Source organism: Taudactylus pleione, unplaced genomic scaffold, assembly GCF_031769625.1.
Source record: "Taudactylus pleione unplaced genomic scaffold, aTauple2 ptg000218l, whole genome shotgun sequence".
NCBI classification, from domain to species: Eukaryota; Metazoa; Chordata; class Amphibia; order Anura; family Myobatrachidae; genus Taudactylus; species Taudactylus pleione.
Genome location: NW_028284620.1, coordinates 8,806,568 through 8,832,441, shown reverse-complemented (window position 1 = coordinate 8,832,441; position 25,874 = coordinate 8,806,568).

Here is a 25,874-nt window from a genome sequence, read left to right as displayed (position 1 = left end):
AATATTAAAGGTCCAATGATATCTGCTGCAGTCCTTCATTACTAAGTGTAAGACCTAATACTAATGATGATGGCTGCAGCTGTGGATGTACTTTCACATGAAGACACACAGATATAAGGAGGCTGCATCTGCCATATGGTAAAGGCGGCTGCAGTCCTGAAATCCACTAAGGCAAATGCATTGTCAATATATGTGGAGTCCACTATTGCGCTCGGAGGTGATGATAGTAGAACCAGCAAGGCTATCCCATGGCTGTTCTTGGGTGTTGTCTGGGAGGTGGCCTGAAGTGTGCGCAAAAAAACACCGTAACATGGGCGTGTTATGGGAGTGTCCGTGAATGCGGCTGCATTACCAAATGCAGAGCTGCAGTCACAGATGCAAGAATTAGTTGTAGTTGAAAAAGGAGACATTGCATCAGCCATAACAACCACTGTGACTTCGTAAATAATCACAACCACAGTAGCATTAGCATGATCAGGTGCATACCCATCAGCGCCAGTAACATAGCAACCACAGTAGCATTAGCATGATCAGGTGCACACCAATCAGTGCCAGTAACATAGCAGAAATCGCAACCACAGTAGCATTAGCATGATCAGGTGCATATCCATCAGCGCCAGTAACATAGCAACCACAGAAGCATTAGCATGATCAGGTGCACACCCATCAGCACCAGTAACATAGCAGAAATCGCAACCACAGTAGCATTAGCATGATCAGGTGCACACCCATCAGCACCAGTAACATAGCAGAAATCGCAACCACAGTAGCATTAGCATGATAAGGTGCACACCCATCAGCACCAATGACATAGCAACCACAGTAGCATTAGCATGATCAGGTGCACACCCATCAGCGCCAGTAACATAGCAACCACAGTAGCATTAGCATGATCAGGTGCACACTCATCAGCGCCAGTAACATAGAAACTACAGTAGCATTATCATGATCAGGTGCACACCCATCAGCACCAGTAACATAGCAACCACAGTAGCATTAGCATGATCAGGTGCACACCCATCAGCACCAGTAACATAGCAACAACAGTAGCATTAGCATGATCAGGTGCACACCCATCAGCACCAGTAACATAGCAACCACAGTAGCATTAGCATGATCAGGTGCACACCCATCAGCACCAGTAACATAGCAACCACAGTAGCATTAGCATGATCAGGTGCACACCCATCAGCACCTGTAACATAGCAACCACAGTAGCATTAGCATGATCAGGTGCACACCCATCAGCACCAGTAAAATAGCAACCACAGTAGCATTAGCATGATCAGGTGCACACTCATCAGCGCCAGTAACATAGCAACCACAGTAGCATTATCATGATCAGGTGCACACCCATCAGTGCCAATAACATAGCAGAAATCGCAACCACAGTAGCATTAGCATGATCTGGTGCACACCCATCAGCGCTAGGAAAATAGCAGAAATCGCAACCACAGTAGCATAAGCATGATCATTAAATATTTGTGGGATGTTATCTAAAAACAACAGTTTACAGGGGCTACCAACAAATATTAAGGATCCAATGATATCTGCTGCAGTCCTTCATTATTGTTCATAAATGCAGCCCTCATAGGTTTAGACCCCATAGGTTCCTGATGGCATTAGCCTATAGTAGTCTATTGGCTACTATATTGCACATTCTTCCAACGGCACCTGGTGACACATGCACCAGCTACACATGCCTATTGACTGCGGGGAACCTTTCCAGGAAGCACTGTAATGTTAGAAGAAACCAAAAAAGTAATCCCACAGTACTCAGAATGAAATCAGCATGCTAAGAAAAAATAAAAAAATAAAATATATATATATACACACACAATAAGAGAAAAAATTAGTATTAAAGTGTGTCTTATCTGCTACTATTAAATACATGAAGTGTCTGGAAGGCATAGTATCAAAATAAAGAGGGACTACTGTGAACCCACAGAAACTGAAGTAGATATAAAATGTTTTTCTCCCAATATCAATGGCATATTTAAGTAACATTCTGATTAAGGGGTCTATTTATCATTAAATATTTGTGGGATATTACCTAAAAACAAAAGTTTACAGGGGGTACCAACAAATATTAAAGGTCCAATGATATCTGCTGCAGTCCTTCATTATTAAGTGTAAGACCTAATACTAATGATGATGGCTGCAGCTGTGGATGTACTTTCACATGAAGACACACAGATATAAGGAGGCTGCATCTGCCATATGGTAAAGGCGGCTGCAGTCCTGAAATCCACTAAGGCAAATGCATTGTCCATATATGTGGAGTCCACTATTGCGCTCGGAGGTGATGATAGTAGAACCAGCAAGGCTATCCCATGGCTGTCCTTGGGTGTTGTCTGGGAGGTGGCCTGAAGTGTGCGCAAAAAAACACCGTAACATGGGCGTGTTATGGGAGTGTCCGTGAATGCGGCTGCATTACCAAATGCAGAGCTGCAGTCACAGATGCAAGAATTAGTTGTAGATGAAAAAGGAGACATTGCATCAGCCATAACAACCCCTGTGACTTCGTAAATAATCACAACCACAGTAGCATTAGCATGATCAGGTGCATACCCATCAGCGCCAGTAACATAGCAACCACAGTAGCATTAGCATGATCAGGTGCACACCAATCAGTGCCAGTAACATAGCAGAAATCGCAACCACAGCAGCATTAGCATGATCAGGTGCATATCCATCAGCGCCAGTAACATAGCAACCACAGTAGCATTAGCATGATCAGGTGCACACCCATCAGCACCAATAACATAGCAGAAATCGCAACCACAGTAGCATTAGCATGATCAGGTGCACACCCATCAGCACCAGTAACATAGCAACCACAGTAGCATTATCATGATCAGGTGCACACCCATCAGCACCAATAACATAGCAACCACAGTAGCATTAGCATGATCAGGTGCACACCCATCAGCGCCAGTAACATAGCAACCACAGTAGCATTAGCATGATCAGGTGCACACCCATCAGCACCAGTAACATAGCAACCACAGTAGCATTAGCATGATCAGGTGCACACCCATCAGTACCAGTAACATAGCAACCACAGTAGCATTAGCATGATCTGGTGCACACCCATCAGCGCCAGTAACATAGCAACCACAGCAGCATTATCATGATCAGGTGCACACCCATCAGCACCAGTAACATAGCAGAAATCGCAACCACAGTAGCATTAGCATGATCAGGTGCACACCCATCAGCACCAGTAACATAGCAGAAATCGCAACCACAGTAGCATTAGCATGATCAGGTGCACACCCATCAGCACCAATAACATAGCAACCACAGTAGCATTAGCACGATCAGGTGCACACCCATCAGCGCCAGCAACATAGCAACCACAGTAGCATTAGCATGATCAGGTGCACACTCATCAGCGCCAGTAACATAGAAACTACAGTAGCATTATCATGATCAGGTGCACACCCATCAGCACCAGTAACATAGCAACCACAGTAGCATTAGCAAGATCAGGTGCACACCCATCAGCACCAGTAACATAGCAACCACAGTAGCATTAGCATGATCAGGTGCACACCCATCAGCACCAGTAACATAGCAACCACAGTAGCATTAGCATGATCAGGTGCACACCCATCAGCACCAGTAACATAGCAACCCCAGTAGCATTAGCATGATCAGGTGCACACCCATCAGCACCAGTAACATAGCAACCACAGTAGCATTAGCATGATCAGGTGCACACCCATCAGCACCAGTAACATAGCAACCACAGTATCATTAGCATGATCAGGTGCACACTCATCAGCGCCAGTAACATAGCAACCATAGTAGCATTATCATGATCAGGTGCACACCCATCAGTGCCAGTAACATAGCAGAAATCGCAACCACAGTAGCATTAGCATGATCTGGTGCACACCCATCAGCGCTAGGAAAATAGCAGAAATCGCAACCACAGTAGCATTATCATGATCAGGTGCACACCCATCAGAACCAGTAACAGCAGAAATCGCAACCACAGTAGCATTAGCATGATCAGGTGCACACCCATCAGCACCAGTAACATAGCAGAAATCGCAACCACAGTAGCATTAGCATGATCAGGTGCACACCCATCAGCACCAATAACATAGCAACCACAGTAGCATTAGCATGATCAGGTGCACACCCATCAGCGCCAGTAACATAGCAACCACAGTAGCATTAGCATGATCAGGTGCACACTCATCAGCGCCAGTAACATAGAAACTACAGTAGCATTATCATGATCAGGTGCACACCCATCAGCACCAGTAACATAGCAACCACAGTAGCATTAGCAAGATCAGGTGCACACCCATCAGCACCAGTAACATAGCAACCACTGTAGCATTAGCAAGATCAGGTGCACACCCATCAGCACCAGTAACATAGCAACCACAGTAGCATTAGCATGATCAGGTGCACACCCATCAGCACCAGTAACATAGCAACCACAGTAGCATTAGCATGATCAGGTGCACACCCATCAGCACCAGTAACATAGCAACCACAGTAGCATTAGCATGATCAGGTGCACACTCATCAGCGCCAGTAACATAGCAACCACAGTAGCATTATCATGATCAGGTGCATACCCATCAGTGCCAGTAACATAGCAGAAATCGCAACCACAGTAGCATTAGCATGATCTTGTGCACACCCATCAGCGCTAGGAAAATAGCAGAAATCGCAACCACAGTAGCATAAGCATGATCATTAAATATTTGTGGGATGTTATCTAAAAACAACAATTTACAGGGGCTACCAACAAATATTAAGAATCCAATGATATCTGCTGCAGTCCTTCATTATTGTTCTTAAATGCAGCCCTCATAGGTTTAGACCCCATAGGTTCCTGATGGCATTAGCCTATAGTAGTCTATGGGCTACTATATTGCACATTCTTCCAACGGCACCTGGTGACACATGCACCAGCTACACATGCCTATTGACTGCGGGGAACCTTTCCAGGAAGCACTGTAATGTTAGAAGAAACAAAAAAAGTAATCCCACAGTACTCAGAATGAAATCAGCATGCTAAGAAAAAATAAAAAATTAAAATATATATATATACACACACAATAAGAGAAAAATTAGTATTAAAGTGTGTCTTATCTGCTACTATTAAATACATGAAGTGTCTGGAAGGCATAGTATCAAAATAAAGAGGGACTACTGTGAACCCACAGAAACTGAAGTAGATATAAAATGTTTTTCTCCCAATATCAATGGCATATTTAGGTAACATTCTGATTAATGGGTCTATTTACCATTAAATATTTGTGGGATATTACCTAAAAACAAAAGTTTACAGGGGGTACCAACAAATATTAAAGGTCCAATGATATCTGCTGCAGTCCTTCATTATTAAGTGTAAGACCTAATACTAATGATGATGGCTGCAGCTGTGGATGTACTTTCACATGAAGACACACAGATATAAGGAGGCTGCATCTGCCATATGGTAAAGGCGGCTGCAGTCCTGAAATCCACTAAGGCAAATGCATTGTCCATATATGTGGAGTCCATTATTGCGCTCGGAGGTGATGATAGTAGAACCAGCAAGGCTATCCCATGGCTGTCCTTGGGTGTTGTCTGGGAGGTGGCCTGAAGTGTGCGCAAAAAAACACCGTAACATGGGCGTGTTATGGGAGTGTCCGTGAATGCGGCTGCATTACCAAATGCAGAGCTGCAGTCACAGATGCAAGAATTAGTTGTAGTTGAAAAAGGAGACATTGCATCAGCCATAACAACCACTGTGACTTCGTAAAAATTCACAACCACAGTAGCATTAGCATGATCAGGTGCATACCCATCAGCGCCAGTAACATAGCAACCACAGTAGCATTAGCATGATCAGGTGCACACCAATCAGTGCCAGTAACATAGCAGAAATCGCAACCACAGTAGCATTAACATGATCAAGTGCATATCCATCAGCGCCAGTAACATAGCAACCACAGTAGCATTAGCATGATCAGGTGCACACCCATCAGCACCAGTAACATAGCAGAAATCGCAACCACAGTAGCATTAGCATGATCAGGTGCACACCCATCAGCACCAGTAACATAGCAACCACAGTAGCATTAGCATGATCAGGTGCACACTCATCAGCGCCAGTAACATAGCAACCACAGTAGCATTATCATGATCAGGTGCACACCCATCAGCACCAGTAACACAGCAACCACAATAGCATTAGCATGATCAGGTGCACACCCATCAGCACCAGTAACATAGCAACCACAGTAGCATTAGCATGATCAGGTGCACACCCATCAGCACCAGTAACATAGCAACCACAGTAGCATTAGCATGATCAGGTGCACACTCATCAGCTCCAGTAACATAGCAACCACAGTAGCATTATCATGATCAGGTGCACACCAATCAGCACCAGTAACATAGCAACCACAGTAGCATTAGCATGATCAGGTGCACACCCATCAGCACCAGTAACATAGCAACCACAGTAGCATTAGCATGATTAGGTGCACACCCATCAGCACCAGTAACATAGCAACCACAGTAGCATTAGCATGATCAGGTGCACACCCATCAGCGCCAGTAGCATAGCAACCACAGTAGCATTATCATGATCAGGTGCACCCCCATCAGCACCAGTAACATAGCAGAAATCGCAATCACAGTAGCATTAGCATGATCAGGTGCACACCCATCAGCACCAGTAACATAGCAGAAATCGCAACCACAGTAGCATTAGCATGATCAGGTGCACACCCATCAGCACCAATAACATAGCAACCACAGTAGCATTAGCATGATCAGGTGCACACCCATCAGCGCCAGTAACATAGCAACCACAGTAGCATTAGCATGATCAGGTGCACACCCATCAGCACCAGTAACATAGCAACCACAGTAGCATTAGCATGATCAGGTGCACACCCATCAGCACCAGTAACATAGCAACCACAGTAGCATTAGCATGATCAGGTGCACACCCATCAGTGCCAGTAACATAGCAACCACAGTAGCATTAGCATGATCAGGTGCACACTCATCAGCGCCAGTAACATAGCAACCACAGTAGCATTATCATGATCAGGTGCACACCCATCAGCACCAGTAACATAGCAACCACAGTAGCATTAGCATGATCAGGTGCACACCCATCAGCACCAGTAACATAGCAACCACAGTAGCATTAGCATGATCAGGTGCACACCCATCAGCACCAGGAATATAGCAACCACAGTAGCATTAGCATGATCAGGTGCACACCCATTAGCATCAGTAACATAGCAACCACAGTAGCATTAGCATGATCAGGTGCACACCCATCAGTGCCAGTAACATAGCAGAAATCGCAACCACAGTAGCATTAGCATGATCAGGTGCACACCCATCTGCGCCAGGAAAATAGCAGAAATCGCAACCACAGTAGCATAAGCTTAATCATTAAATATTTGTGGGATATTATCTAAAAACAACAGTTTACAGGGGCTACCAACAAATATTAAGGATCCAATGATATCTGCTGCAGTCCTTCATTATTGTTCATAAATGCAGCCCTCATAGGTTTAGACCCCATAGGTTCCTGATGGCATTAGCCTATAGTAGTCTATGGGCTACTATATTGCACATTCTTCCAACGGCACCTGGTGACACATGCACCAGCTACACATGCCTATTGACTGCGGGGAACCTTTCCAGGAAGCACTGTAATGATAGAAGAAACAAAAAAAGTAATCCCACAGCACTCAGAATGAAATCAGCATGCTAAGAAAAAAAAATAAAATAAAATATATATATATACACACACAATAAGAGAAAAAATTAGTATTAAAGTGTGTCTTATCTGCTACTATTAAATACATGAAGTGTCTGGAAGGCATAGTATCAAAATAAAGCGGGACTACTGTGAACCCACAGAAACTGAAGTAGATATAAAATGTTTTTCTCCCAATATCAATGGCATATTTAGTTAACATTCTGATTAAGGGGTCTATTTATCATTAAATATTTGTGGGATATTACCTAAAAACAAAAGTTTACAGGGGGTACCAACAAATATTAAAGGTCCAATGATATCTGCTGCAGTCCTTCATTACTAAGTGTAAGACCTAATACTAATGATGATGGCTGCAGCTGTGGATGTACTTTCACATGAAGACACACAGATATAAGGAGGCTGCATCTGCCATATGGTAAAGGCGGCTGCAGTCCTGAAATCCACTAAGGCAAATGCATTGTCCATATATGTGGAGTCCACTATTGCGCTCGGAGGTGATGATAGTAGAACCAGCAAGGCTATCCCATGGCTGTTCTTGGGTGTTGTCTGGGAGGTGGCCTGAAGTGTGCGCAAAAAAACACCGTAACATGGGCGTGTTATGGGAGTGTCCGTGAATGCGGCTGCATTACCAAATGCAGAGCTGCAGTCACAGATGCAAGAATTAGTTGTAGTTGAAAAAGGAGACATTGCATCAGCCATAACAACCACTGTGACTTCGTAAATAATCACAACCACAGTAGCATTAGCATGATCAGGTGCATACCCATCAGCGCCAGTAACATAGCAACCACAGTAGCATTAGCATGATCAGGTGCACACCAATCAGTGCCAGTAACATAGCAGAAATCGCAACCACAGTAGCATTAGCATGATCAGGTGCATATCCATCAGCGCCAGTAACATAGCAACCACAGAAGCATTAGCATGATCAGGTGCACACCCATCAGCACCAGTAACATAGCAGAAATCGCAACCACAGTAGCATTAGCATGATCAGGTGCACACCCATCAGCGCCAGTAACATAGCAACCACAGTAGCATTATCATGATCAGGTGCACACCCATCAGCACCAGTAACATAGCAGAAATCGCAACCACAGTAGCATTAGCATGATCAGGTGCACACCCATCAGCACCAGTAACATAGCAGAAATCGCAACCACAGTAGCATTAGCATGATAAGGTGCACACCCATCAGCACCAATGACATAGCAACCACAGTAGCATTAGCAGGATCAGGTGCACACCCATCAGCGCCAGTAACATAGCAACCACAGTAGCATTAGCATGATCAGGTGCACACTCATCAGCGCCAGTAACATAGAAACTACAGTAGCATTATCATGATCAGGTGCACACCCATCAGCACCAGTAACATAGCAACCACAGTAGCATTAGCATGATCAGGTGCACACCCATCAGCACCAGTAACATAGCAACAACAGTAGCATTAGCATGATCAGGTGCACACCCATCAGCACCAGTAACATAGCAACCACAGTAGCATTAGCATGATCAGGTGCACACCCATCAGCACCAGTAACATAGCAACCACAGTAGCATTAGCATGATCAGGTGCACACCCATCAGCACCTGTAACATAGCAACCACAGTAGCATTAGCATGATCAGGTGCACACCCATCAGCACCAGTAAAATAGCAACCACAGTAGCATTAGCATGATCAGGTGCACACTCATCAGCGCCAGTAACATAGCAACCACAGTAGCATTATCATGATCAGGTGCACACCCATCAGTGCCAATAACATAGCAGAAATCGCAACCACAGTAGCATTAGCATGATCTGGTGCACACCCATCAGCGCTAGGAAAATAGCAGAAATCGCAACCACAGTAGCATAAGCATGATCATTAAATATTTGTGGGATGTTATCTAAAAACAACAGTTTACAGGGGCTACCAACAAATATTAAGGATCCAATGATATCTGCTGCAGTCCTTCATTATTGTTCATAAATGCAGCCCTCATAGGTTTAGACCCCATAGGTTCCTGATGGCATTAGCCTATAGTAGTCTATTGGCTACTATATTGCACATTCTTCCAACGGCACCTGGTGACACATGCACCAGCTACACATGCCTATTGACTGCGGGGAACCTTTCCAGGAAGCACTGTAATGTTAGAAGAAACCAAAAAAGTAATCCCACAGTACTCAGAATGAAATCAGCATGCTAAGAAAAAATAAAAAAATAAAATATATATATATACACACACAATAAGAGAAAAAATTAGTATTAAAGTGTGTCTTATCTGCTACTATTAAATACATGAAGTGTCTGGAAGGCATAGTATCAAAATAAAGAGGGACTACTGTGAACCCACAGAAACTGAAGTAGATATAAAATGTTTTTCTCCCAATATCAATGGCATATTTAAGTAACATTCTGATTAAGGGGTCTATTTATCATTAAATATTTGTGGGATATTACCTAAAAACAAAAGTTTACAGGGGGTACCAACAAATATTAAAGGTCCAATGATATCTGCTGCAGTCCTTCATTATTAAGTGTAAGACCTAATACTAATGATGATGGCTGCAGCTGTGGATGTACTTTCACATGAAGACACACAGATATAAGGAGGCTGCATCTGCCATATGGTAAAGGCGGCTGCAGTCCAGAAATCCACTAAGGCAAATGCATTGTCCATATATGTGGAGTCCACTATTGCGCTCGGAGGTGATGATAGTAGAACCAGCAAGGCTATCCCATGGCTGTCCTTGGGTGTTGTCTGGGAGGTGGCCTGAAGTGTGCGCAAAAAAACACCGTAACATGGGCGTGTTATGGGAGTGTCCGTGAATGCGGCTGCATTACCAAATGCAGAGCTGCAGTCACAGATGCAAGAATTAGTTGTAGTTGAAAAAGGAGACATTGCATCAGCCATAACAACCACTGTGATTTTGTAAATAATCACAACCACAGTAGCATTAGCATGATCAGGTGCATACCCATCAGCGCCAGTAACATAGCAACCACAGTAGCATTAGCATGATCAGGTGCACACCAATCAGTGCCAGTAACATAGCAGAAATCGCAACCACAGTAGCATTAGCATGATCAGGTGCATAACCATCAGCACCACTAACATAGCAACCACAGTAGCATTATCATGATCAGGTGCACACCAATCAGCACCAGTAACATAGCAACCACAGTAGCATTAGCATGATCAGGTGCACACCCATCAGCACCAGTAACATAGCAACCACAGTAGCATTAGCATGATTAGGTGCACACCCATCAGCACCAGTAACATAGCAACCACAGTAGCATTAGCATGATCAGGTGCACACCCATCAGCGCCAGTAGCATAGCAACCACAGTAGCATTATCATGATCAGGTGCACCCCCATCAGCACCAGTAACATAGCAGAAATCGCAATCACAGTAGCATTAGCATGATCAGGTGCACACCCATCAGCACCAGTAACATAGCAGAAATCGCAACCACAGAAGCATTATCATGATCAGGTGCACACCCATCAGCACCAGTAACATAGCAGAAATCGCAACCACAGTAGCATTAGCATGATCAGGTGCACACCCATCAGCACCAATAACATAGCAACCACAGTAGCATTAGCATGATCAGGTGCACACCCATCAGCGCCAGTAACATAGCAACCACAGTAGCATTAGCATGATCAGGTGCACACCCATCAGCACCAGTAACATAGCAACCACAGTAGCATTAGCATGATCAGGTGCACACCCATCAGCACCAGTAACATAGCAACCACAGTAGCATTAGCATGATCAGGTGCACACCCATCAGTGCCAGTAACATAGCAACCACAGTAGCATTAGCATGATCAGGTGCACACTCATCAGCGCCAGTAACATAGCAACCACAGTAGCATTATCATGATCAGGTGCACACCCATCAGCACCAGTAACATAGCAACCACAGTAGCATTAGCATGATCAGGTGCACACCCATCAGCACCAGTAACATAGCAACCACAGTAGCATTAGCATGATCAGGTGCACACCCATCAGCACCAGGAATATAGCAACCACAGTAGCATTAGCATGATCAGGTGCACACCCATTAGCATCAGTAACATAGCAACCACAGTAGCATTAGCATGATCAGGTGCACACCCATCAGTGCCAGTAACATAGCAGAAATCGCAACCACAGTAGCATTAGCATGATCAGGTGCACACCCATCTGCGCCAGGAAAATAGCAGAAATCGCAACCACAGTAGCATAAGCTTAATCATTAAATATTTGTGGGATATTATCTAAAAACAACAGTTTACAGGGGCTACCAACAAATATTAAGGATCCAATGATATCTGCTGCAGTCCTTCATTATTGTTCATAAATGCAGCCCTCATAGGTTTAGACCCCATAGGTTCCTGATGGCATTAGCCTATAGTAGTCTATGGGCTACTATATTGCACATTCTTCCAACGGCACCTGGTGACACATGCACCAGCTACACATGCCTATTGACTGCGGGGAACCTTTCCAGGAAGCACTGTAATGATAGAAGAAACAAAAAAAGTAATCCCACAGCACTCAGAATGAAATCAGCATGCTAAGAAAAAAAAATAAAATAAAATATATATATATACACACACAATAAGAGAAAAAATTAGTATTAAAGTGTGTCTTATCTGCTACTATTAAATACATGAAGTGTCTGGAAGGCATAGTATCAAAATAAAGCGGGACTACTGTGAACCCACAGAAACTGAAGTAGATATAAAATGTTTTTCTCCCAATATCAATGGCATATTTAGTTAACATTCTGATTAAGGGGTCTATTTATCATTAAATATTTGTGGGATATTACCTAAAAACAAAAGTTTACAGGGGGTACCAACAAATATTAAAGGTCCAATGATATCTGCTGCAGTCCTTCATTACTAAGTGTAAGACCTAATACTAATGATGATGGCTGCAGCTGTGGATGTACTTTCACATGAAGACACACAGATATAAGGAGGCTGCATCTGCCATATGGTAAAGGCGGCTGCAGTCCTGAAATCCACTAAGGCAAATGCATTGTCCATATATGTGGAGTCCACTATTGCGCTCGGAGGTGATGATAGTAGAACCAGCAAGGCTATCCCATGGCTGTTCTTGGGTGTTGTCTGGGAGGTGGCCTAAAGTGTGCGCAAAAAAACACCGTAACATGGGCGTGTTATGGGAGTGTCCGTGAATGCGGCTGCATTACCAAATGCAGAGCTGCAGTCACAGATGCAAGAATTAGTTGTAGTTGAAAAAGGAGACATTGCATCAGCCATAACAACCACTGTGACTTCGTAAATAATCACAACCACAGTAGCATTAGCATGATCAGGTGCATACCCATCAGCGCCAGTAACATAGCAACCACAGTAGCATTAACATGATCAGGTGCACACCAATCAGTGCCAGTAACATAGCAGAAATCGCAACCACAGTAGCATTAGCATGATCAGGTGCATATCCATCAGCGCCAGTAACATAGCAACCACAGAAGCATTAGCATGATCAGGTGCACACCCATCAGCACCAGTAACATAGCAGAAATCGCAACCACAGTAGCATTAGCATGATCAGGTGCACACCCATCAGCGCCAGTAACATAGCAACCACAGTAGCATTATCATGATCAGGTGCACACCCATCAGCACCAGTAACATAGCAGAAATCGCAACCACAGTAGCATTAGCATGATCAGGTGCACACCCATCAGCACCAGTAACATAGCAGAAATCGCAACCACAGTAGCATTAGCATGATAAGGTGCACACCCATCAGCACCAATGACATAGCAACCACAGTAGCATTAGCATGATCAGGTGCACACCCATCAGCGCCAGTAACATAGCAACCACAGTAGCATTAGCATGATCAGGTGCACACTCATCAGCGCCAGTAACATAGAAACTACAGTAGCATTATCATGATCAGGTGCACACCCATCAGCACCAGTAACATAGCAACCACAGTAGCATTAGCATGATCAGGTGCACACCCATCAGCACCAGTAACATAGCAACAACAGTAGCATTAGCATGATCAGGTGCACACCCATCAGCACCAGTAACATAGCAACCACAGTAGCATTAGCATGATCAGGTGCACACCCATCAGCACCAGTAACATAGCAACCACAGTAGCATTAGCATGATCAGGTGCACACCCATCAGCACCTGTAACATAGCAACCACAGTAGCATTAGCATGATCAGGTGCACACCCATCAGCACCAGTAAAATAGCAACCACAGTAGCATTAGCATGATCAGGTGCACACTCATCAGCGCCAGTAACATAGCAACCACAGTAGCATTATCATGATCAGGTGCACACCCATCAGTGCCAATAACATAGCAGAAATCGCAACCACAGTAGCATTAGCATGATCTGGTGCACACCCATCAGCGCTAGGAAAATAGCAGAAATCGCAACCACAGTAGCATAAGCATGATCATTAAATATTTGTGGGATGTTATCTAAAAACAACAGTTTACAGGGGCTACCAACAAATATTAAGGATCCAATGATATCTGCTGCAGTCCTTCATTATTGTTCATAAATGCAGCCCTCATAGGTTTAGACCCCATAGGTTCCTGATGGCATTAGCCTATAGTAGTCTATTGGCTACTATATTGCACATTCTTCCAACGGCACCTGGTGACACATGCACCAGCTACACATGCCTATTGACTGCGGGGAACCTTTCCAGGAAGCACTGTAATGTTAGAAGAAACCAAAAAAGTAATCCCACAGTACTCAGAATGAAATCAGCATGCTAAGAAAAAATAAAAAAATAAAATATATATATATACACACACAATAAGAGAAAAAATTAGTATTAAAGTGTGTCTTATCTGCTACTATTAAATACATGAAGTGTCTGGAAGGCATAGTATCAAAATAAAGAGGGACTACTGTGAACCCACAGAAACTGAAGTAGATATAAAATGTTTTTCTCCCAATATCAATGGCATATTTAAGTAACATTCTGATTAAGGGGTCTATTTATCATTAAATATTTGTGGGATATTACCTAAAAACAAAAGTTTACAGGGGGTACCAACAAATATTAAAGGTCCAATGATATCTGCTGCAGTCCTTCATTATTAAGTGTAAGACCTAATACTAATGATGATGGCTGCAGCTGTGGATGTACTTTCACATGAAGACACACAGATATAAGGAGGCTGCATCTGCCATATGGTAAAGGCGGCTGCAGTCCAGAAATCCACTAAGGCAAATGCATTGTCCATATATGTGGAGTCCACTATTGCGCTCGGAGGTGATGATAGTAGAACCAGCAAGGCTATCCCATGGCTGTCCTTGGGTGTTGTCTGGGAGGTGGCCTGAAGTGTGCGCAAAAAAACACCGTAACATGGGCGTGTTATGGGAGTGTCCGTGAATGCGGCTGCATTACCAAATGCAGAGCTGCAGTCACAGATGCAAGAATTAGTTGTAGTTGAAAAAGGAGACATTGCATCAGCCATAACAACCACTGTGACTTTGTAAATAATCACAACCACAGTAGCATTAGCATGATCAGGTGCATACCCATCAGCGCCAGTAACATAGCAACCACAGTAGCATTAGCATGATCAGGTGCACACCAATCAGTGCCAGTAACATAGCAGAAATCGCAACCACAGTAGCATTAGCATGATCAGGTGCATAACCATCAGCACCACTAACATAGCAACCACAGTAGCATTAGCATGATCAGGTGCACACCCATCAGCACCAGTAACATAGCAGAAATCGCAACCACAGTAGCATTAGCATGATCAGGTGCACACCCATCAGCACCAGTAACATAGCAACTACAGTAGCATTATCATGATCAGGTGCACACCCATCAGCACCAATAACATAGCAACCACAGTATCATTAGCATGATCAGGTGCACACCCATCAGCGACAGTAACATATCAACCTCAGTAGCATTAGCATGATCAGGTGCACACCCATCAGCACCAGTAACATAGCAACCACAGTAGCATTAGCATGATCAGGTGCACACCCATCAGCACCAGTAACATAGCAACCACAGTAGCATTAGCATGATCTGGTGCACACCCATCAGCGCCAGTAACATAGCAACCACAGTAGCATTATCATGATCAGGTGCACACCCATCAGCACCAGTAACATAGCAGAAATCGCAACCACAGTAGCATTAGCATGATCAGGTGCACACCCATCAGCACCAGTAACATAGCAGAAATCGCAACCACAGTAGCATTAGCATGATCAGGTGCACACCCATCAGCACCAATAACATAGCAACCACAGTAGCATTAGCATGATCAGGTGCACACCCATCAGCACCAGTAACATAGCAACCACAGGAGCATTAACATGATCAGGTGCACACTCATCAGCGCCAGTAACATAGAAACTACAGTAGCATTATCATGATCAGGTGCACACCCATCAGCACCAGTAACATAGCAACCACAGTAGCATTAGCATGATCAGGTGCACACCCATCAGCACCAGTAACATAGCAACCACAGTAGCATTAGCATGATCAGGTGCACACCCATCAGCACCAGTAACATAGCAACCACAGTAGCATTAGCATGATCAGGTGCACACCCATCAGCGCCAGTAACATAGCAACCACAGTAGCATTAGCATGATCAGGTGCACACCCATCAGCACCAGTAACATAGCAACCACAGTAGCATTAGCATGATCAGGTGCACACCCATCAGCACCAGTAACATAGCAACCACAGTAGCATTAGCATGATCAGGTGCACACCCATCAGCACCAGTAACATAGCAACCACAGTAGCATTAGCATGATCAGGTGCACACTCATCAGCGCCAGTAACATAGCAACCACAGTAGCATTATCATGATCAGGTGCACACCCATCAGTGCCAGTAACATAGCAGAAATCGCAACCTCAGTAGCATTAGCATGATCTGGTGCACACCCATGAGCGCTGGGAAAATAGCAGAAATCGCAACCACAGTAGCATAAGCATGATCATTAAATATTTGTGGGATGTTATCTAAAAACAACAGTTTACAGGGGCTACCAACAAATATTAAGAATCCAATGATATCTGCTGCAGTCCTACATTATTGTTCATAAATGCAGCCCTGATAGGTTTAGACCCCATAGGTTCCTGATGGCATTAGCCTATAGTAGTCTATGGGCTACTATATTGCACATTCTTCCAACGGCACCTGGTGACACATGCACCAGCTACACATGCCTATTGACTGCGGGGAACCTTTCCAGGAAGCACTGTAATGTTAGAAGAAACAAAAAAAGTAATCCCACAGTACTCAGAATGAAATCAGCATGCTAAGAAAAAATAAAAAAATAAAATATATATATATATACACACACAATAAGAGAAAAAAGTAGTATTAAAGTGTGTCTTATCTGCTACTATTAAAAACATGAAGTGTCTGGAAGGCATAGTATCAAAATAAAGAGGGACTACTGTGAACCCACAGAAACTGAAGTAGATATAAAATGTTTTTCTCCCAATATCAATGGCATATTTAGGTAACATTCTGATTAAGGGGTCTATTTACCATTAAATATTTGTGGGATATTACCTAAAAACAAAAGTTTACAGGGGGTACCAACAAATATTAAAGGTCCAATGATATCTGCTGCAGTCCTTCATTATTAAGTGTAAGACCTAATACTAATGATGATGGCTGCAGCTGTGGATGTACTTTCACATGAAGACACACAGATATAAGGAGGCTGCATCTGCCATATGGTAAAGGCGGCTGCAGTCCAGAAATCCACTAAGGCAAATGCATTGTCCATATATGTGGAGTCCACTATTGCGCTCGGAGGTGATGATAGTAGAACCAGCAAGGCTATCCCATGGCTGTCCTTGGGTGTTGTCTGGGAGGTGGCCTGAAGTGTGCGCAAAAAAACACCGTAACATGGGCGTGTTATGGGAGTGTCCGTGAATGCGGCTGCATTACCAAATGCAGAGCTGCAGTCACAGATGCAAGAATTAGTTGTAGTTGAAAAAGGAGACATTGCATCAGCCATAACAACCACTGTGACTTTGTAAATAATCACAACCACAGTAGCATTAGCATGATCAGGTGCATACCCATCAGCGCCAGTAACATAGCAACCACAGTAGCATTAGCATGATCAGGTGCACACCAATCAGTGCCAGTAACATAGCAGAAATCGCAACCACAGTAGCATTAGCATGATCAGGTGCATAACCATCAGCACCACTAACATAGCAACCACAGTAGCATTAGCATGATCAGGTGCACACCCATCAGCACCAGTAACATAGCAGAAATCGCAACCACAGTAGCATTAGCATGATCAGGTGCACACCCATCAGCACCAGTAACATAGCAACTACAGTAGCATTATCATGATCAGGTGCACACCCATCAGCACCAATAACATAGCAACCACAGTATCATTAGCATGATCAGGTGCACACCCATCAGCGACAGTAACATATCAACCTCAGTAGCATTAGCATGATCAGGTGCACACCCATCAGCACCAGTAACATAGCAACCACAGTAGCATTAGCATGATCAGGTGCACACCCATCAGCACCAGTAACATAGCAACCACAGTAGCATTAGCATGATCTGGTGCACACCCATCAGCGCCAGTAACATAGCAACCACAGTAGCATTATCATGATCAGGTGCACACCCATCAGCACCAGTAACATAGCAGAAATCGCAACCACAGTAGCATTAGCATGATCAGGTGCACACCCATCAGCACCAGTAACATAGCAGAAATCGCAACCACAGTAGCATTAGCATGATCAGGTGCACACCCATCAGCACCAATAACATAGCAACCACAGTAGCATTAGCATGATCAGGTGCACACCCATCAGCACCAGTAACATAGCAACCACAGGAGCATTAACATGATCAGGTGCACACTCATCAGCGCCAGTAACATAGAAACTACAGTAGCATTATCATGATCAGGTGCACACCCATCAGCACCAGTAACATAGCAACCACAGTAGCATTAGCATGATCAGGTGCACACCCATCAGCACCAGTAACATAGCAACCACAGTAGCATTAGCATGATCAGGTGCACACCCATCAGCACCAGTAACATAGCAACCACAGTAGCATTAGCATGATCAGGTGCACACCCATCAGCGCCAGTAACATAGCAACCACAGTAGCATTAGCATGATCAGGTGCACACCCATCAGCACCAGTAACATAGCAACCACAGTAGCATTAGCATGATCAGGTGCACACCCATCAGCACCAGTAACATAGCAACCACAGTAGCATTAGCATGATCAGGTGCACACCCATCAGCACCAGTAACATAGCAACCACAGTAGCATTAGCATGATCAGGTGCACACTCATCAGCGCCAGTAACATAGCAACCACAGTAGCATTATCATGATCAGGTGCACACCCATCAGTGCCAGTAACATAGCAGAAATCGCAACCTCAGTAGCATTAGCATGATCTGGTGCACACCCATGAGCGCTGGGAAAATAGCAGAAATCGCAACCACAGTAGCATAAGCATGATCATTAAATATTTGTGGGATGTTATCTAAAAACAACAGTTTACAGGGGCTACCAACAAATATTAAGAATCCAATGATATCTGCTGCAGTCCTACATTATTGTTCATAAATGCAGCCCTGATAGGTTTAGACCCCATAGGTTCCTGATGGCATTAGCCTATAGTAGTCTATGGGCTACTATATTGCACATTCTTCCAACGGCACCTGGTGACACATGCACCAGCTACACATGCCTATTGACTGCGGGGAACCTTTCCAGGAAGCACTGTAATGTTAGAAGAAACAAAAAAAGTAATCCCACAGTACTCAGAATGAAATCAGCATGCTAAGAAAAAATAAAAAAATAAAATATATATATATATACACACACAATAAGAGAAAAAAGTAGTATTAAAGTGTGTCTTATCTGCTACTATTAAAAACATGAAGTGTCTGGAAGGCATAGTATCAAAATAAAGAGGGACTACTGTGAACCCACAGAAACTGAAGTAGATATAAAATGTTTTTCTCCCAATATCAATGGCATATTTAGGTAACATTCTGATTAAGGGGTCTATTTACCATTAAATATTTGTGGGATATTACCTAAAAACAAAAGTTTACAGGGGGTACCAACAAATATTAAAGGTCCAATGATATCTGCTGCAGTCCTTCATTATTAAGTGTAAGACCTAATACTAATGATGATGGCTACAGCTGTGGATGTACTTTCACATGAAGACACACAGATATAAGGAGGCTGCATCTGCCATATGGTAAAGGCGGCTGCAGTCCTGAAATCCACTAAGGCAAATGCATTGTCCATATATGTGGAGTCCACTATTGCGCTCGGAGGTGATGATAGTAGAACCAGCAAGGCTATCCCATGGCTGTCCTTGGGTGTTGTCTGGGAGGTGGCCTGAAGTGTGCGCAAAAAAACACCGTAACATGGGCGTGTTATGGGAGTGTCCGTGAATGCGGCTGCATTACCAAATGCAGAGCTGCAGTCACAGATGCAAGAATTAGTTGTAGTTGAAAAAGGAGACATTGCATCAGCCATAACAACCACTGTGACTTCGTAAATAATCACAACCACAGTAGCATTAGCATGATCAGGTGCATACCCATCAGCGCCAGTAACATAGCAACCACAGTAGCATTAGCATGATCAGGTGCACACCAATCAGTGCCAGTAACATAGCAGAAATCGCAACCACAGTAGCATTAGCATGATCAGGTGCATATCCATCAGCGCCAGTAACATAGCAACCACAGTAGCATTAGCATGATCAGGTGCACACCCATCAGCAACAGTAACATAGCAGAAATCGCAACCACAGTAGCATTAGCATGATCAGGTTCACACCCATCAGCACCAGTAACATAGCAACCACAGTAGCATTAGCATGATCAGGTGCACACTCATCAGCGCCAGTAACATAGCAACCACAGTAACATTATCATGATCAGGTGCACACCCATCAGCACCAGTAACATAGCAACCACAGTAGCATTAGCATGATCAGGTGCACACCCATCAGCACCAGTAACCTAGCAACCTCAGTAGCATTATCATGATCAGGTGCACACCCATCAGCACAAGTAACATAGCAACCACAGTAGCATTAGCATGATCAGGTGCACACTCATCAGCTCCAGTAACATAGCAACCACAGTAGCATTATCATGATCAGGTGCACACCAATCAGCACCAGTAACATAGCAACCACAGTAGCATTAGCATGATCAGGTGCACACCCATCAGCACCAGTAACTAAGCAACCACAGTAGCATTAGCATGATTAGGTGCACACCTATCAGCACCAGTAACATAGCAACCACAGTAGCATTAGCATGATCAGGTGCACACCCATCAGCGCCAGTAACATAGCAACCACAGTAGCATTATCATGATCAGGTGCACACCCATCAGCACCAGTAACATAGCAGAAATCGCAATCACAGTAGCATTAGCATGATCAGGTGCACACCCATCAGCACCAGTAACATAGCAGAAATCGCAACCACAGTAGCATTAGCATGATCAGGTGCACACCCATCAGCACCAGTAACATAGCAGAAATCGCAACCACAGTAGCATTATCATGATCAGGTGCACACCCATCAGCACCAATAACATAGCAACCACAGTAGCATTAGCATGATCATGTGCACACCCATCAGCACCAGTAACATAGCAACCACAGTAGCATTAGCATGATCAGGTGCACACCCATCAGCACCAGTAACATAGCAACCACAGTAGCATTAGCTTGATCAGGTGCACACCCATCAGCACCTGTAACATAGCAACCACAGTAGCATTAGCATGATCAGGTGCACACCCATCAGCGCCAGTAACATAGCAACCACAGTAGCATTAGCATGATCAGGTGCACACCCATCAGCGCCAGTAACATAGCAACCACAGTAGCATTAGCATGATCTGGTGCACACTCATCAGTGCCAGTAACATAGAAACCACAGTAGCATTATCATGATCAGGTGCACACCCCTCAGCACCAGTAACATAGCAACCACAGTAGCATTAGCATGATCAGGTGCACACCCATCAGCACCAGTAATATAGCAACCACAGTAGCATTAGCATGATCAGGTGCACACCCATCAGTGCCAGTAACATAGCAGAAATCGCAACCACAGTAGCATTAGCATGATCAGGTGCACACCCATCAGCGCTAGGAAAATAGCAGAAATCGCAACCACAGTAGCATAAGCATGATCATTAAATATTTGTGGGATATTATCTAAAAACAAAAAAAGTAATCCCACAGCACTCAGAATGAAATCAGCATGCTAAGAAAAATTAAAAAATAAAATATATATATATACACACACAATAAGAGAAAAAATTAGTATTAAAGTGTTTCTTATTGTGTGTGTATATATATATAATTTTTTTATTTTTCTTAGCATTTTAATTACACCTTTCACCTATGTGTCACCCATTAACACATACTGTAGTTTTTGCTTTATTCTCATTAACCCATACTAACACTTTAGTCTCTCACTGGTGTGCTTCACTGGGGTGGCTGGCCTTCGCCGTCTTTTTGGGGGTTCTGCACCCCGGATTCTGACCAAGTGATAGGGACCTCCGGTATCAGAGACGCAATATCTTTGCAAATATATGCATCTGAGATCTCTGAAATTTCTACCATCATGTAGTTTTTCAAATCTTATTGCTGATTTCATTCTGAGTGCTGGGGGATTACTTTTTTGTTTCTTGTATAGACTAACCCCTCCCTTACATGCACCTGAATGATATTACTGAAGTGATTGAGCAGCTACCAACATGTATTGCAGCACTATAATGTTACCTATCACACTGCTTCCAGATCTTCGCCAGGACGGGCTCTTATCGGAACCTGTCTGCTGGCAAGAGAACAATGGTAAATGTGCATGAAAATATTAATTTTCACGTTGCGAATTTATGTAAAAAATTTTAATCACATCTGCATTATACATGTGCATTGGGATAGATATGCCCCTTAAAAGCAAAATAATGGCAGAAATTAAAAAAAATTATTTCCCAGTTAGTGAATTTATAGATATGTATGTATAAGTATACTAGTAATTTACCAATTGAATTTGGTGGACATCATTGGGATTAGATGGTTCTGGGTCTTCCCTACCTTTACCTGTCTGGAGTATTAAGTAGATACTGTGGCAAGTCTTGCTTTCAATGGGGGCGATTCAATTGAACTTTGTGTTTATAGGCGCCCACCAGCCTGTCTTTAGCCGCCCACTAGCAAACGTCATCTCCAGGAAGTATATACAACCATCGGTACATCAGGATCAATCGGATCTGACCGCAGCGCTTGCGGTTGACTATACCATACCGCAAGCACTGCGAGCAATTCAGTGTATAATTCAACCAGGTGACGTGTACTATGATGATGCCTGTTAATTATGCACGTCTCTGAAACAGCGCTGAAACACTCAGACATGCCTACGTTTGCAACTCCACTCCTAGCCTGCCCCTGTTACCACCCACAAATGGCCTCTCCTGTCACTCATTCCACTGGGCTGTCTTTGCTGGGTAAGTGAGCGCTTCCCGATCGCTTGGACTAGTTCGCACACGTGCACTGCAGTGCATACGCATGCGCAATTGCATAACATCGGCCATGTACGAGCAAGCGGGCGCTTGCAAGAGGGTCTGAATCAGGCCCTTTGTCCGTGTGGATCAGCTGGTTTTAAAATGGGTGTATTTGGATTCCTCCTACGTGTCTCTGCCCTCCAGCCTTCCTTTCGGGAGTAGTGATGGACGCCATCTTAAGGATGGGCCGTTTTATAGTGTCTTGGTATGAGGTCACTAGTGGGTGTTGTTTTGTGCTATCAACATCAACCTCTCTCTCTGCTTGTTTTTGGGCATGTTTGTTGTCTTTGCAATGGTGTTTGAGGGGGAAGACAGGTGCTTCCTTATAAATAGATAAAGATTGTACTGAAAGGGAGGGGGGGGGTTCTTAATACTTACATAGTTGTTTTTGTTAGATGCAGACTTGCATATATTGAACGAGGAGTGATGAGTGAGTTAGTGGGCGTAGTAACGTTATAAATAAATAAATAAATAAATATTAATGAGGTAAAATAAAATTAACATATAATGTGTATTGAAAAAATAAATAAAGTGAAATAGAATAAAATAGGATGAAAATAAAGTAAATCAATGTATATATAATAGAAGGAAAAAATAGGATTAAATGAAAATAACCTTTGAGGGTTGTCATTCCATTTAGGGTTGTTTACTTAGTTTTTACTTATTGTTATCATGGTTGAAGTTCTAGTATCATGAAGTTCTATCTGGTAATTACAGACTTGACTTCATTGTCTAAATTTAGGCCATTTGGTGCAGGGGTTATTAAACTATACATCAACCATAATTCATCCTTGCTTATTTTTTTAGTATAGTCCCCCCCCCCCTCTCCAGTTTTTCTTGGCTAGCTAAATACCTATAAATGAGATACCACTGGGGTCTTGGTTGTGTGTCTCTCTAAAGTGGTTAGACAAGCTGTGGGTTTCTAACCCTTTCCATATATTGTTGATGTGTTCAGCGAGCCGCACTTTTAGTTTCCTGGTCGTTCTCCCTATATATTGCTGGTTACATGGGCATGTGATCAGATATATTACTCCTTCGCTATTGCAAGAGAGGTACTCTTTGATTTTGTGTTCTTGTTTAGTCTGTGTTGAGGTAAAGGTGTTTTGTTTTGTTTTTTGTTTTTATCGTATTCAGTTTGCATGATTTGCATGACCCACAATAGAAAAAGCCTGATGTTGGTTTTCCACCTTTTAGAGTTGTTTGGATACTGTCAATTTTGTTTAGATGACTGTGGACAAGTTTTTGTTCCCGGTTGGGGGCTATTTTATATATTATCTTGGGTCTTACTGTAAGTTGATCATTTAGGGTCTCATCTTTCAGCAATATGTGCCAATGTTTCCTCTGGATTTTATCAATATGTCTATGGTCCTTACTAAACTCTGTTATGAATAGTGGGCTGGGTTGAGTTGGTGCTTCTTTTTTATCTTTGTATTGTAACAGGGAATTTCTATCTAGGTTTTCTACTGTTTTGAGTGCTTTTTGTACCTTCTCTTTTTAATACCCTTTCTCCAGGAATTGCTGTTTCATGTTGTCACCTTGTTTTTGATAATCTTCTAATCTGCTACAGTTTCTACTTATTCTCTTAAATTCACCTGTGGGGATATAGGGGGTCATTCAGACCCACTCGCAAGCGGCAGTACACTCGCAAGTGGGTCGATGTTCCCCACTGCGCATGCGCATGACGGAGGGAGCTCCGTCGTGCGCATGCGCGAGACCCGGCGAGCTACGGGGAATCCGTCGCTCAGGGTCTCGCACCAAAGGGGGCGTGCTGTCGATGGTGACTGACAGCACACCCCCTTTGGTGGGCGTGCCGGGGGCGTGCCTGCCAGACGGAGGCGTTCCCATTGGAACGCCTACCGTCTGAAGCCGGCCCCACTGACATCACTAGTGATGTCAGTGGGAGTGATTTTGGCTCTGATAGAGCCCAAATCACTCCAGGGCTTGTGGCTGGGAAACCCGACCGCAGGGTTTCACTCGCAAGTCCGATGGTCGCGATGGTCAAGACCATCACGACCATCTTTTTGGACGCTCGTATATGCTGTGGGTGGTGACCCACAGCTATACTAGCGTCCAGGAGGACGCTCCATTTTAATGGAGGAGGGCCCTGATTCAGAGCGAGCGCTCTGGTCAGAGAGTCCGGCTCTGAATCAGGGCCATTGTTCAGCCAATTTGGGTGATGTCCACTGTTTGATAAAATATAACTATTTACATCAACTTGTTTTTGATATTTTTGTGTTGATATGGTTATCTTTTATGTAAATGGTTAGGTATAGGAAGCTCACTGATGTCTTACTGTAATTTGTAGTGAATGTTAGATTGTTGGGGTTATTGTTTATGTATTTGAGAAAATCTGTAAGCTGAAATTCATCTCCCTTCCAGATGAACAGGACATCTTCTATGAAATGACGCCAGAGGACCAAGCTTGCCCCGAACTCGTGTTCCGACCAGATGGTCTGGTCTTCCCACCTACACATGAATA